At 39.7% G+C, this 14968-nt stretch overlaps 1 protein-coding gene and 1 long non-coding RNA gene across 2 annotated transcripts in view; one reads left to right on the top strand and one right to left on the bottom strand.

Moving 5' to 3' along the window:
• Positions 1-3558, top strand: part of LOC140342803 (nuclear protein AMMECR1-like) — a 108813-nt gene extending 105255 nt beyond the window's left edge. The window contains exons 7-8 of the transcript XR_011923160.1: positions 3025-3217; positions 3378-3558. The gene's annotated coding sequence lies outside the window, so the exon portion shown is untranslated. The remainder of the gene's footprint in view (positions 1-3024; positions 3218-3377) is intronic.
• A 2329-nt stretch (positions 3559-5887) lies between these two features.
• LOC140342885 (uncharacterized) lies at positions 5888-6647 on the bottom strand. The gene is made up of 2 exons (XR_011923195.1): positions 6177-6647; positions 5888-6088 (listed from the first exon to the last, which is right to left on the bottom strand). It is a non-coding gene; the product is annotated as an uncharacterized lncRNA (long non-coding RNA).
• Between the last annotated feature and the right edge of the window lie 8321 nt (positions 6648-14968).

The following is a 14968-nucleotide window of genomic DNA, read 5'->3' as shown; positions in this document are numbered from 1 at the left end:
AGAGCTGAGCTCAGTTATTTCAAAGCCATTATTTCTAATTTTTAGAGACTCTTTAGTCACTGGCAAGGTACCGATGGATTAGCGTAAGGCCAATGTGGTTCCTATCTTCAAAAAGGGAGCAAAGTCATTACTAGGTAACTACAGACCCGTTGGTTTAACGTCCATAGTTGGAAAGGTCTTAAAAAGATTGATAAAGAACCACATACAGACGTTTCTGCTAATACTATAAATAATAGTGAGCATGGCATCAAGAAAGACAGACGTTGTCAAACAAATTTACTCTCTTGTTATGAGTAAGTAAGTAAACAGGTAGACAGTGGAATAGCAGTTGATATAGTGTACTTGGACTTTTCTAAAGCATTTGACACTGTACCCCACTGACGATTAATATGCAAGTTAGGGTCGATAGGTTTAGAAAAGTCAATCTGTAAATGGATAGAGAACTGGCTTAAAGATCGCATCGAGAGAGTTATAATTAATAATTCATACTCTGAATGGTCCAAGGTTATTAGTGGTGTACAGTGTTGGGTTCAATGTTGGGACCTTTACTGTTTAAAATAACATCTTTATAAATGATATAGAGTTTGGGAATAAAAGTACAATTTCTGTGTTTGCAGATGACACCAGCCTATCTAATGGAATTAAGTACATACAAGATGTCTATAATCTACAAGAAGACCTGGATGTACTGTTTGATTGGGCAGCCTGTTTGATTGGGCAACTGTTTGATTGTGGCAAATGACATTTATTATAGATAAATGTAAAGTTATGCACTTGGGCGCTAATAACATGCATGCTTCATACTGTCTAGGGGGAATACATTTGGGGGAGTCAGAAATGGAAAAGGATCTGGGGGTTCTGGTAGATCATAGACTTAAAAACAGCATGCAATGCCAAGCTGCATTATATAAAGCTAGTAAAGTATTTTCTTGTATTAAAAGAGGAATAGACTGCAGAGATGGAGACATAATCCTGCCCCTGTACAAAGCATTGGCAGACCACATCTGGAATATGCAGACCAGTTTTGGGCACCAGTTCACCAAAAGGACATTGTTGAATTGGAGAGAGTGCAGAGAATGGCAACTAAATTAATAAAAGGAATGGAGGAGCTCAGCTATGAGGAGAGATAAGCTAAACTGAATATATTCTGCCTTGAGAAGAGACTTTTAAGGGGGGATATGATCACCCTGTATAAATATATATAAACGGCCCATATAGAGAACTCTCTTCCCCATTATTCACTTTGAGATCATTACAAAGAACAAGAGGGCACTCTTTGCGTCTGGAGGAAAAGAAGTTTAAGCTCCGGATAAGGAAGGGATTCTTCACTGTAAGGTCTGTGAAAATTGATTGCCTCATGGAATCAGAAAGGAATTTTTTTCCCGTTGAAGCAAATTGTACCAGGTTTTTTTTGCCTTCCTCTGGACCAACTATGTCTTTTATATATGTCTATATGGGTTTTATATCTGGGATATGTTTCTTTTCCTAGTGGTTGAACTTGATGGACTTATGACTTTTTTCAACCTAACCTACTATGTAACTATGTAATTATGTATGCACATTTAAATGTGTGTTTATGCATCATGCATGCATGTATGCACATTAAATGTGTTTTTATGCATCATGCATGCATGTATGCACATTTAATGTGTTTTGATGCATAAAGCATGCATGCGCATTTAAATGTGTGTTAAGGGTGCTTCTCATATTCATCAGCCTAACAACTCACCGTCTTTAATCCTTCAGATGTTCTAAACCCTTTGTAACAACTTGAAATTTTGAGGGTACACCGAGGATCCTACTAGCTACTACTAAACCACATTTCTAGTAGGTTGTTGCTGTTTTAAAAGCAAGTGCCTCTAGAAGGCCAAAAGTGAAAAGGCCCATTTATGCCCCCCGGGCCACTTACCTAGCAAGGAGAATTGGGGTTTTACCCCTAAATTTTTACCTACATTTCAGGGAACCACAATTTATTGGGAATGGTGAGGTGCATAAATCAGAAAATGTAGGTTCAAGTGGGGGACACATGCTCCTTGCTATGTGTTAAGTGGGCCTGGGGGTCCTAGGACTCCTAGGCACACTTGCTTTGGAAAATACATTCCCAATGCAGGATTTTCAATTGGGATACTCATATCTTCAAATGCTTGAAATCTGGTGGGCTGAGATTTTAGAGATATTTTGGGACTATTATCTATGAGGGTCCTCTGTGCTTGTACACAAAGTTGTAAGGCTGGAGAATGACATGCAGCATTCCCACACACAGATATCACATTGCCGATGATGTCATTACACATGCCCACTGAGTGGATACATTTTCCCAAGTATTTTTCTTATATAGAAGCCACAGCACAGCTATAGAATGGGGGATGGACAGCCTGTGTCCCCATCTTATTTTAGCTGCGCTGTTCTCACTGCCCACCTCTTATCAGCAGCTGGAATCCTCTGCACGGATGACAGCTGAGAATGTAGTGTCCTCTCTGTTGTGCTTTCAATGGAATAGAGCTGCGGATGAGAGCGAGGTAGAGGAGGCATGGCAGCCGTGTGCTCCACCCATCTAAAGTTGGCTGTTGACAACTTTGTACTTGCACATATTTACATGTGTGTGTGTAAATACGATACCGAAAAATCTTCATGATTCTACCACACAAACCTAGGTAGATCATTTGAAGAGTACTAATTAGTCTCCTAGCTATCATGCGAGCCTGGAAATTATCTTTGTCTGGAGGACAGTGGAAGCCTTCTGGTAGAATGTCTTCTGGATAGATGAGACTGTCTCACATAGATAGTGTGTTTTGTATTTCTCCCCTTTTTTGTTGTTTTTCCTGTGGCAACCAAATAAATACACATGTGCTGCATTTCCGGACATAATGCAACTGTGCTTATATTTTTCACCTAGATTGTATGTATGTATGTATGTCAATTTGCACCAGAAAATCAATCAATCATTCATCTATATTTTTGGGTGTTTAAAAGGTGTTTGTTTGTTGTAAAAATAACTAACATTTTGTTTATCTTTTTCTTTAGACAATGCTTATGCGGCGGTATGATCAGCAGCCATCAATTTATGCCAAGCGCCAGATTGTGGAGAGGCTGGCAGACAGGCTAGGGACCCCTGCAGGTACGGGGCCAACAGTGAGCCAAATCCAGCATGTTTGAAGCGACCTGAAGCGGAGGAGACCGGATTTCCTCCGTGAAGTGGGGGACCACATCCTGTCTGGTAAGTATTGCATTTTGTCTTCTCCTCTTGTTAAGGTGCGGTGTTTTAGAATGTTATTGGGTTGTGGAAAGTAATATTGTCTGCCCTTAAAACTGTTTGTTTATCACTTCCTCGATTTTAATACCCTTATTAATTTTGGATGTTTGTGTGTGTTTTTTAGTTTTCGTATTACAGCCAACTCTCCTTCACGCCGGCTGCTGATTGTAGAGCGCCCAACCAGGCGGTTGGCTATCCCACTGGACGTAGAGGAGGGGTCATCTGCTGTGGAGTGGTCGTCTGCTGCAGAGGAGGAGCCCGTCGCAGAGGAGGAGCCCGCACCTGAAGACGAAGTAAAGGAGGTGGCCGAGGCCAAGGATATTGCCTGTAAGCTAACCTTCCAATCATCTTTTGCTCAAAATGTTTTTCGAAAACACATTCACACACTACTTTCACCATTTTTACTTACAAATCAAAATATCGACAATGATTTCATGTAGGTTCCAATCCTTAATCCTGCATCAAATGAAGGTTCTTTCTAGGTTGTTGTCCAGCATGAATTAAAATAGTCATGAGTTGTTCAGTTGTACCTTACTGGAAAATGTTTAAGCCCAATTTTTGGACATAGGCCAAAAGTATCAGTTAGATGTTAGTAAGCATTAATCTATTATCTTTGACTAAACTTACAAACATCTACTTTAGTCCGAACCACCCACTTTTTTATTTTTCATCTACAGCTATTGGAGCGGCCTTGCCACCACCTCCTCCAGAGGACACAAGTTCCTCATCTGAATGCAAGTATTTCTATATTTTATATATTTTGAACATTCCTTTAGGACAATGAATATAAACTAGAATAAAGTTTGTTAGGCCTAGCTCCAATAAGTATCATTATGAGTGTATGACTAGCCACTAGCTAAGGGACTAGTTTGTCCCTTGTGAAAACCCACAACCTTCATTGAGAACAAACTGCATCACTTTAGTTCCATTGTCATAACTAGCTTGGCCCCAGGAATCGGCTTTCTTTCTTGTTTTACTCGGTGTAAACAGAAAAACAGTCATAACTTGATGAGTTATAACTTGCATTCTTCAGCACTGTGCAATTTAAAAAGTAGCTGCATATGATACTATTACATTTGCTCAGTACTTACCTCTTCAATTTTTTTTGTCTCCTTCCACATACACAGCCATTTCAAGATCGATGGAGGCAGCCAGCCCTGAGGAGGTTCCATCCCCACCCTGGCAACATCACAGACATCTTCCTGGTAAGTTTCTAGTTTAATTTGATTGGTTTTTACAAGGACAGTACTTTTCTTAAATGTTTTTCACACACTCTTCTGTTATGTCTGCCATGGAGCGTCAGCTGAGGATGGCTAGGCGCTACATGTTTTAAAACCCCCCAAAAAATTGTTCTGTTCAAAAAGATGTACATATGTTTTTAAAACGTTTTTATATTTTAAAGTTTGTACATTCATATTTATATATTTTGTTCAAAAAAAATCAGTTGGGGAAGGGGTGAATTAAAAAAAAAATCTAAGCGGGATGTTGTTGCCTTTTTTTCTTTTGTTAATAAGGTTGCAAACAAAAACAAAACACAAAGGCACACATTTAAAAACATCCCAGCTGGCTTTCCTTCACATCCTTGGTTCTCCTTTACAAAACAAAAACATCCAAAAAATTAGTTTTTACACAATGGTTATTTGAACAGTAAAATATCTAACATTCTCTTATCCTACACCAACCTGTTTGAAGCTTGGAAGAGTTGATACCATTCCTGCATTCCTTTCTGGTCATCTCTTCCAGACTATCATGTAACCTTACTTGGGTTTGAGAGATATGTCCTCTTTAAACTAAATGTGATTGTAACATCATTCAACAATACATTTTGCATACAATACACAGCTGAACCCCTTAGTACAGGAGTGCCCACACTTTTTTTGGCTTGCCAGCTACTTTTAAAATGATCAAGTCAAAATGATCTACCAACAATAAAAATGCTAAACATATATTTATTTACATATATACCGAGTATACTTTATATTAAAAATATATATTGTTTACCTTGCATAAATCTAATCGCCTTAATTGGCAGATTCGCGCTCCCTATTGTGAAGGCTGGAATCCGGCTGGCAGTGAGGCGAGTGTACGCGCACACTCGAGTCCGGACCGCGGTAATCCGCGATCGATGGCCGCGCGTACATTCGCGCTTCCAGCGAGCGCGGATTTTATTGATGAATCAGGGGCATTGTATTAAGTACTTTAAACAGGTTCATTACAATGAAATAGCGTAGCTGCTTTATTTCAACTTACGCGCGTTAGGACAATTGATAACAGGCCCTGTGGAAATTTCATTCAGTCGGCTGCCACCGACACTGTTGGCGGCTACTGATACACTTATCGGGCCTGTATTTTTCATAACCCATGGAACGCTCACTGGCGTTGAAACATCTAAAATTAGGACATGAGAACATTATCACCAGCGATAAACATTTATAGCTAACGAAACCTTTATTACAGAGAAACGCCAAAGAGTCTTACCGTTCATCTGCGTTTTCTTTGTACGGCTTCTAGGCACATCTGAGAGGTATATTTTTCTTTTCTTTACTATGTGGTTTTAAAAAGAGCATTAGAATTAAAGCAGACATTTAACATTAGACTACATCAGCAAAACAGGTAGCCCCCATTGTGTCTTACGTGCTTTAGGCCGCTCGAGCTCTTGATCTGATTTGGTGGTTGTTGGTGTTGTCAGATCAATAATGGCGGGCGCCGCATTCTCCTTTAGCCCCTTGCGGTGTTCAGAATTGAGAGTGCCCGGCGCCACCGTGTCTAAAGACATGTTATTTTCCATAGTCGTTACACTATTAACAGGCCTTAGAACTTTATCGGCGATAGCTCCTAAATATAGAACGTAGCAACATTTTCACGATCAATTTATAATAAGACACATCAATACTGTTGTTATGTATACATCGGCAGTCCTTACCGGTCATTTGAGATGTCGATGCGCCGACTTCCGACTCATCCGAAAGGATCAGAAAGTGTTATCCCCGCAGACCGTCTGAAAGGGTTTTGCATTTTCGGGGGGTGACCCGGGTGTTTCAGGAATAACATCGCACAATAGCATTTGAAAATCCGAATTGAAATCTCCGTACATTGCATTATCGACATAATAGGCCATCTATAAAACATTTTTGAGCGGCATAAATTACATTCATTGTTGCAAAATATGAATAACTAAAGTTTAAAATTATCTGTTTTCAAATATTATACTTAAAGATATTAATGACTGAATAATAAAAATAATTATAATAAGCTGTTGTTGATAAAAATTGGTAAAAGCGTATTATAATCGTTTTCATAAACGTTAAAATACATAAAGAGCGTGGTAACTTATCAAGCAGTTAAACCTATGCATATTATGTATACAATAATATAGACGTTAGAAAAATATAAATCATAAACGTTACAAAAGAAGTGTTAGTCCATGAAACTTGAAACTATTTGCGTGTGTTTTTATAAACTGTGATCTTGAAATTATGTCAGTTTCCAGTACTTGTAGGGGTTAAATATATCTTGTAAGTGTGCTAGTTTTTATTATAATACACATATAAAGATCTAATAGGATCCATGAAACTTGAAACTATTTGCATGTGTTTTTATAAACTGTGATCTTGAAATTATGTCAGTTTCCAGTACTTGTATGGGTTAAATATATCTTGTAAGTGTGCTAGTTTTTATTATAATACACATATAAAGATCTAATAGGACCCATGAAACTTGAAACTATTTGCATGTGTTTTTATAAACTGTGATCTTGAAATATGTCAGTTTCCAGTACTTGTAGGGGTTAAATATATCTTGTAAGTGTGCTACTTTTCCAGCACTTATAGGGGTTAATTGACTCTTGTAATCAGGTTTATTAACCTCTAGTGCCCCGGGGATCCCAAACAGGTGGATTCCCAGGAACCCTCCTGTTATAACTTCCTTGATATTGTAATATAAGTATCTCTTACAAATGATACATTTGTTACAGATACAAATGTATCATTTGTAAGAGATACTTATATTACAATAACAGGAGCTTCTCCTGTGCTGGGCATCTTCTCAATGATTGCAGCTGTGGCGCAGCGCCTATAAGGCAAACTGTCCGGGTTGGGCTTAATTACTCATACATTATAGTGATGGCGATCCTAGGAGAAAAGTATCACGCTTGCGCCGGATGAGGCGCATTCGCAATGGTTGGAGGAAGTTCAAGGAGGGCAGATACTTCCGCCCTTACCTCAATATTGTCAGTGTGTGGGGGCTCTTGCGCATGCGTGTTTCCCATGCAAATGGGACATGCAATGTCCAAGAGGAGATATGGCACACCCTAGGGGAAATAAAGGTATATATCCTCTTATAGTACAAAAGAAAAAGATTTTCTGATATGGTCACCTTGAGTTCAACAAGCCATCAATTTAAAACAAACATTACACAAAATCAGTACATCATATAGTGATCAGTCTATAATGGTGTTTGTGGGGCACCCCCATCCCTCATAAGGCGGGTTCAATAAGGAATTGATCACTAACCAATATTAGTTATGTTAGGTTCCAAAGCTGTACGGTAAGGTAATTATGGTGGTACTTGTGTATTTCTTTGGCCCCAAGTGGACTATGTATGTGAGTGGTTAGTCAAAAAAAAAAAAGGGAGGGGATTACAGGAATGATATAAAGCTTATTGTATTGTTTAGGCCTGATTGGATGTTGGCTTTAAGCATTACAATCCACTTGGTTTCTAACTGTAATAATTTCCTGTCAAAGTCTCCTCCTTCTAATGCATAGAAGTTGATCATGTTCTGATTAAAACTGTGTTTGGTGGCTACATGATATCCTACTGGTGTGAATATTTTTCCATGTGTGATGAAGTGTACATGTTTGTAAATTCTTTTTTTTTTTCTTGTTTTCCCTATGTAGAAACCTCTATATTGGCATGTCAATAGATAAATCACCCCTTCTGTGTTGCAATTACCATAGTGTTTCGGGGTGAAGGTTTGTCCTTTGGGTAGTACAATGCATTGTGATTGCCTAGTCCAGGGACATTGATTACAACCCCCACAGAAAAAGATACCTTTTATTTGAGGTCTTTCCAAGATTGTCTGAGGTCTAAAATGACTGGATGTCAGATGATCTTTAAAGGAGGGGGCCCTTCTGTATACAAAATTGGGCCTCCTACTTATGAATTTGTTAACAGTTGGATCTGTACTCAAATTATTCAAGTGTTTAGAGCAAATTGCTCGCACTACCTCATGTTGTTGTTTGTAAGTTGTTATAATTCTGGTCACATTTTGTTTGGGTGATTTCTTTGGTTGTGTTAAAAGTTCCTGTCTGTCCAGGTAAGTACTTTTTGATATGATTTTTTAAGGATTTTGTTACTTTATCCTCTTGCTTTAAGGCATAGTTGTAAGACCTTTGCTTGTTTCAAAAAATCCCGCTGGTCAGAGCATATCCTCTTCAATCTCAAGTACTGGCTGAAAGGTATGCTCCTGATCAGCGGGCATGGATGGACACTATTGGCATGGGGTATAGTATTCCCTGCCATATTTCTATCTAGTGTAGTGGACTAGTGGAGTGTTAAGTCTGAGTTTACATTTATCTTGACGTCAAGAAATGATAAGCACGTTTTGCTATATTCCATGGTAAATTTGAAATTATATTGATTATTTTGTAGGTGCTGAAGAAATGTTTATTAAATATGTAGTGGACCTGTCCATTGAATCAAAACATCGTCACTGTATCTTTTCCAATACAATATCTGATGTAAGTATAGGGACATACTAGTGTCCGAAAACAAGTCTTTTTCCCATCTTGCCAGATACAGATTGGCGGAGGATGGGGCACACTTTGTCCCCATCGCTACGCCTTGTAACTGGTGCTAGATGGAATCATCGAAAGTAAAGATATTTTTGGTCAATATGAATTTTAGTAAGGATAGGATGAAGTCTTTTTGATTCGAAGAATATGATGTGCATTCATTAAGTATATTGGACATCACCCCTAGTCCTTTGGTGTGGGGGATCCTATTATACAGAGCTTCCACATCAATTGCCACAGGGATAGTGTCTTGTGGTATCCTCATGTTCGTAAATTTTAGGAGCTCTATCAAGGTACGATGGGAGTTGAGTGACCAAAGCTCTAAGAATGAAATCAATGAATTCACTTGCATTAGATGTTAATGATTTGATGCCCGAAACTATGTGGCGTCCCGTGGGGTGTTGTACATTTTTTTGAACTTTGGGAAGGGCATAAAATGTCGGAAGCACTGGAGTGGGAATCAACAGAAAATCACTTGTAGGTTTATCTATTACACCTTGTTCTAAGACCTTGCTAATTAGTGTGTGAAACTCGTTTTTGAACAAATCTATACTTTTTTTGGATATGGTTGTATACGATTCCGAGTTTTTGTAAGATGTTTAGGCATATGTCTTTGTACTGAGTGGTTTTTAAAACCACCACATTCCCTCCTTTGTCCGAGGGCTTTATTACAATATCAGAGTTGCTTTTCAATCTGGACAATGCTTTGGACTGTTCGCGAGTAAGGTTGCCCTGTGTCTTGTAGGTGTGGAAGTTAGTTTCCCAAATTTCTTCAGTAACTACTTTAATGTATAAGCATATGTATGCATATGTATATGTTTAAATGTATGAATGTGTGGGTTAGTGGACAGTGGTGGATAGTTACATACAACATATCCAAGATATAAGACCCTATAAGACATAGTTGGTCCAGAGGAAGGCAAAAAAAAACCCTGGTACAATTTGCTTTAACAGGGGAAAAAAATTTCTTCCTCAATCCATGAGGCAATCGGTTGTTCCCTGGATCAACAGTCACTGTTATTTTTACTTTAAAGCCTTAATACCCAGTTATATTCCGTGCTTCCAGGAAAGCATTCAGCTTTTTCCTAAAGCAATCTATAGTAGTCGCTGAAACTACCGTGTTTCCCCGAAAATAAGACCTACCCCGAAAGTAAGCCCTAGCATGCTAATCATGCAAGGGTGAAATATAAGCCCTCCCCTGAAAGTAAGCCCTATTGGCTTCTTCGGAGGGTGTGGTCACGTGGTACACGGAGAGATACCAAGAGGAAGGAGGGAGCAGAGAGCTTTAGATATTGCAGCTTGGCATTGCATGCTGTTATTAAGTCTATGATCTACCAGAACCCCCAGATCCTTTTCCATTTCTGACACCCCCCAAATTTATTCCCCCTAGATCGTATGAAGCACGCATGTTGTTAGCTCCCAAGTGCATAACTTTACATTTATCTAAATTAAATGTTATTTGCCATTTGACTGCCCAATCAAACAGTACATCCAGGTCTGCTTGTTGATTATAGACATCCTGTATGGACTTAATTCAATTACATAGTTTGGTGTTATCTGCAAACACAGAAATGGTACTTTTAATACCAAACTCTATATCATTTATGAAGATGTTAAACAGTAATGGTCCCAACACTGAACCCTGGGGTACACCACTAATAACCTTAGACCATTCAGAGTATGAATCATTAAATACAACCCTCTGGATGCAGTCTTTAAGCCAGTTTTCTATCCATTTACAGATTGACTTTTCTAAACTTATTGACTCTAAATTGCATATTAACCATCTGTGGGGTACAGTGTCAAATGCTTTAGCAAAATCCAAGTACACTATATCAACTGCTACTTCACTGTCTACCTGTTTACTTCCTCATAAATGAGAAAAATTGGTTTGACTTCTGTCTTTCTTGAAGCCATGCTGACTATCACTTATAATAATATTTTCCAGCAGAAACTCCTCCATGTGGTTCTTTATTAAACTCTCTAGGACCTTTCCAACTATGGACGTTAAACTAACCTGTAGTTACCTGGTAATGACTTTGCTCCATTTTTGAAGATAGGAACTACATTGGCCTTACGCCAATCCATCAGTACCTTGCCAGTGACTAAAGAGTCTCTAACAATTAGAAAAATTGGCTTTGAAATATCCAAGCTCAGCTCTTTGAAGACACATGGATGTAATACATTAGGTCCTGGTGCTTTGTCAACCTTAATTTTTCCTAGCTGTTTCTCAATCATTTTAATTCTGAGCCATTGTGACTCATTTAAGCCAATGACATTGCTATTATGAATTTGGACTTGAGCTCTGCCATTTTCCTTTGTGTACACAGAGCTAAATATAATTTTGATTTAGGTTTTCTTTTGAAGGGGTCATTTGTTTTTGGTTGGTCAGTTGGTATGGGTTCTGGGATGCTATCTTCTTCACTTTCTGTTAGTAATTGATATAAATCTTTGAATACTCCAAAATCTTGGGCCTTAAAGTCCTTGTATTCTTGTGCTAATTGGCTTAACGTAGGTTCTTAGAGTCTATTAAACATTGTTTTTAGTAGACGAGATCTTCCAAAGAGGTTTATATCCTTGATTAACTCAAATTTATTGGGAGTGTTGGATGGGCAGAAAGAGAGGCCTAATTGAAGGACTTCTCTTTCTATGTCTTTAGGTTTGTATGTGGACAAATTTATGATGTCCAGTTTGGTGATGGTTAGCTCAGTTTTGGTAAGTACTGGAGAATGAAGTTTTTTGTTGTTATTGGGGTACTGGTAATGCTAATTGGGGGTGAAGAGAGTCAGAGGTAGTTTTGTATATCTTAGGAATGGTTCCTAAACTAAATAGGATATTTTGAACAGATACAGGAATAGATGTCGATAAGGTGTATTCTCCTATAGCATATGGAGGTGAAAAGCTGGGAAACATAGTGGTGGTGAAGGTGGTATTGCATGTAGTATTCATTGGTGTCTGCATGGTCAAGGATTAACCTTGAGCATTGTCCAGATTGAAAAGCAACTCTGATATTGTAATAAAGCCCTCGGACAAAGGAGGGAATGTAGTGGTTTTAAACACCACTCAGTACAAAGGCATATGCCTAAGCATCCTAAAAAACTGAGAATGGTACACGACCATATCCAAACAAAGTATAGATTTATTCCACACACTAATTAGCGCCTTAGAACAAGGTGTAATAAACCTACAAGTGATTTGCTGTTGATTCCCAATCCAATGCTTCCGACATTTTACGCTTTTCCCAAAGTTCATAAAAATGTACAACACCCCACGCCCCATAGTTTCGGGCATCAATTCATTAACATCCAACGCAAGTAAATTATTTGATTTCATTCTTAGACCTTAGGTCACCCAACTCCCATCGTACCTCAAGGACACGATAGAGCTCCTAAAATTTACCAACATGAGGATACCACAAGACACTATCCTTGTGGCAATTGATGTGGAAGCTCTGTATAATAGCATCCCCCACACCAAAGGTCTAGGGGTTATCTCCAATATACCTAATGAATGCACACCATATTCTTTGAATCAAAAAGAATTCATCCTATCCTTACTAAAATTCATATTGACCAAAAATATCTTTACTTTCGATGATTCCATCTAGCACCAGATATAAGGCGTAGCGATGGGGACAAAGTGTGCCCCATCCTCCGCCAATCTGTATCTGGCTAGATGGGAAAAAGACTTGTTTTCGGACACTAGTATGTCCCTATACTTACATCAGATATTGTATTGGAAAAGCTACATTGACGATGTTTTGATTCAATGGACAGGTTCATTACATATTTTTTTTTTTTTTTGTAATTATATTTTTATTGAATTTTTAACAGGGTACAGAAGGAAAAAATCAGGGAGAAAAAACATACGGGGGAGGTAACACATGTTCCAGAATCACACAAAAGAAAATCAATCAATATACATTAATTTACACAAGGTAGTATAAAAATCTCTAAAGGCATAGTAGCAAGTAAAACCTAAGACCTAAGTATTGCACGGGTAAGAAATAGAGAAATCATCCCCATCAGCTACACAAATTTGCATAGAAATGGTCCCATGCCTCCCAAACCAACTCAAATCTGTCCATCGTGTCTCTAATGAGTGCCGTGAGATACTCCATACACCTCTGAAATCAAATTATTGACCTGCGACCAATACGGCTGAATAATCGGACAGAACCAGAATATATGTTCTATTGTACCTCGGCATGTTCCACACCTCCAGCACATAGGGTCCACATTAGGAAATAGCCGATGGAGCACCGTCGGTGTATGATACCACCGAAGCACAATCTTATATAAGTTTTCCTTATACAGGGCATTGATAGAACTTTTGTGGGCCGCCTCCCATATACCAAGCCAGTCCTCCGTGGTTAAGGTCTGACCTAGGACTTCCTCCCATTTAAGCATATAAGCAAATTTGAAGGAACTACCCCGCATGGAAGCGTGCAGGATGCGATATATAGAGGAGATGGTTCCTTTGGCATAAGGGCCCTCAGAACATAGTCGCTCAAATGTAGTCAGTTCCTGGAAGGTGGCAGAGGGTTGTAAGGATAAGACATAATGTCTTATCTGTAGGTAGGAATAAAATGAGGACCGGGGAAGCTTAAATCTGTCACCCAGTTCAGCAAAGGTAAGTAACCGCCGCTCCACTGGGTGCAAGATATGCCTAATCTGAAATAAACCCTTATCCGGCATTTTTGTGATGACCTGGAGAAAATTCTGCAAGACCGGTTATGCCCAGATCTAGTGTTACCATCAAAAAAGGGAAAGGGGGGTAGAGGAACAAGGAAAAACTTCAGAGCAATCCGGGAAAAAACAAAAAACCAGGGGAAGGAGGCAAACCAGCAGGGTAACAATCGCCTGTAGGCGACTAAGAAGGGAATGTCATCTGACGATCCCCACCCCCACAGGGTGAGGACAGGAAACTACTGCTTATAGCAGATGAACAACTCCCTCCAGAGGGGCAAAAAACCCAGAAGGCCAGCGAAAATAAACCGAGAATCCGCATAGTTCCTTCCGAACAAAAAGAGCAAATTGGGCCGACGCCGGCCGCCAATAGAAAAAGCCTCTGGGGTGAGCCGGGTGCACCCCGGCTAATGCCAGGCACTGCCCCCAGTCCCCCCCAGGGCTGCATCAATATCCGGTATTTCAGCATGGAAAGCACCTGAGCCTCTTAAACACAACAGTATAACCAGCAAGCAATTATAATATTAAGCACTCACATTTAAAGGCAGCAAGTAATACACAAGCATATCCAGTCCATGAGAGGAAAAGACACATCTAAGCATTGTATGTAGTTTAAGATGTAAAGCATAAACCTCAATAACAATAGAACATTTTAAGGTAGTAGACCAGTGAATGCACAGTGTAGTGTGGGCTGCCGCAACTTCAGCGGCGTAGAGTAGGGGAACGGTCAGGTGGCGAGGCCGCGTCCCTGCGGCGAGCTCTGGATCTCTTCGCAGAAACCACCGGCTGCCACTGGGGGGAGCGGGGGCGGATCAAATCCTCTCGCTCCCATCCAGGTAACTTCGGGCGAGGAATCCCCAAGTCTCTGCAGAAAGAGTTTAAGTCCTCCGGGGACCGCAAAATAACAGTTCTCCCCTCCTGTCGTGCAATGAGGCTGAAGGGAAAGCCCCATCTATAAGGGATGCGGTCATCCCTAAGGATAGTCAGTAAGGGCTGAAGAAGGCGGCGCTGCTGTAATGTATGCCACGATAAGTCCTGATAAAGATGGAGAGGTGCCCCATCAAATTCGAGATTGCGCATATTTCTAGCGGTGGACATGATGTCATCCTTCATTTCAGCATCAGCTAGTTGGCAGATCACATCTCTAGGTCTGGATGCAGAGCCCGGGCGTTTAGAGGTTCTAAAGGCCCTTTGGATATGAACCTCCCGGGGAGAGGGGCGTCCCAGTACCTTGG

This window comes from Pyxicephalus adspersus, chromosome W (assembly GCF_032062135.1).
Source record: "Pyxicephalus adspersus chromosome W, UCB_Pads_2.0, whole genome shotgun sequence".
Taxonomy (NCBI): Eukaryota; Metazoa; Chordata; class Amphibia; order Anura; family Pyxicephalidae; genus Pyxicephalus; species Pyxicephalus adspersus.
This window is presented reverse-complemented; position numbering and strand designations above follow the sequence as displayed.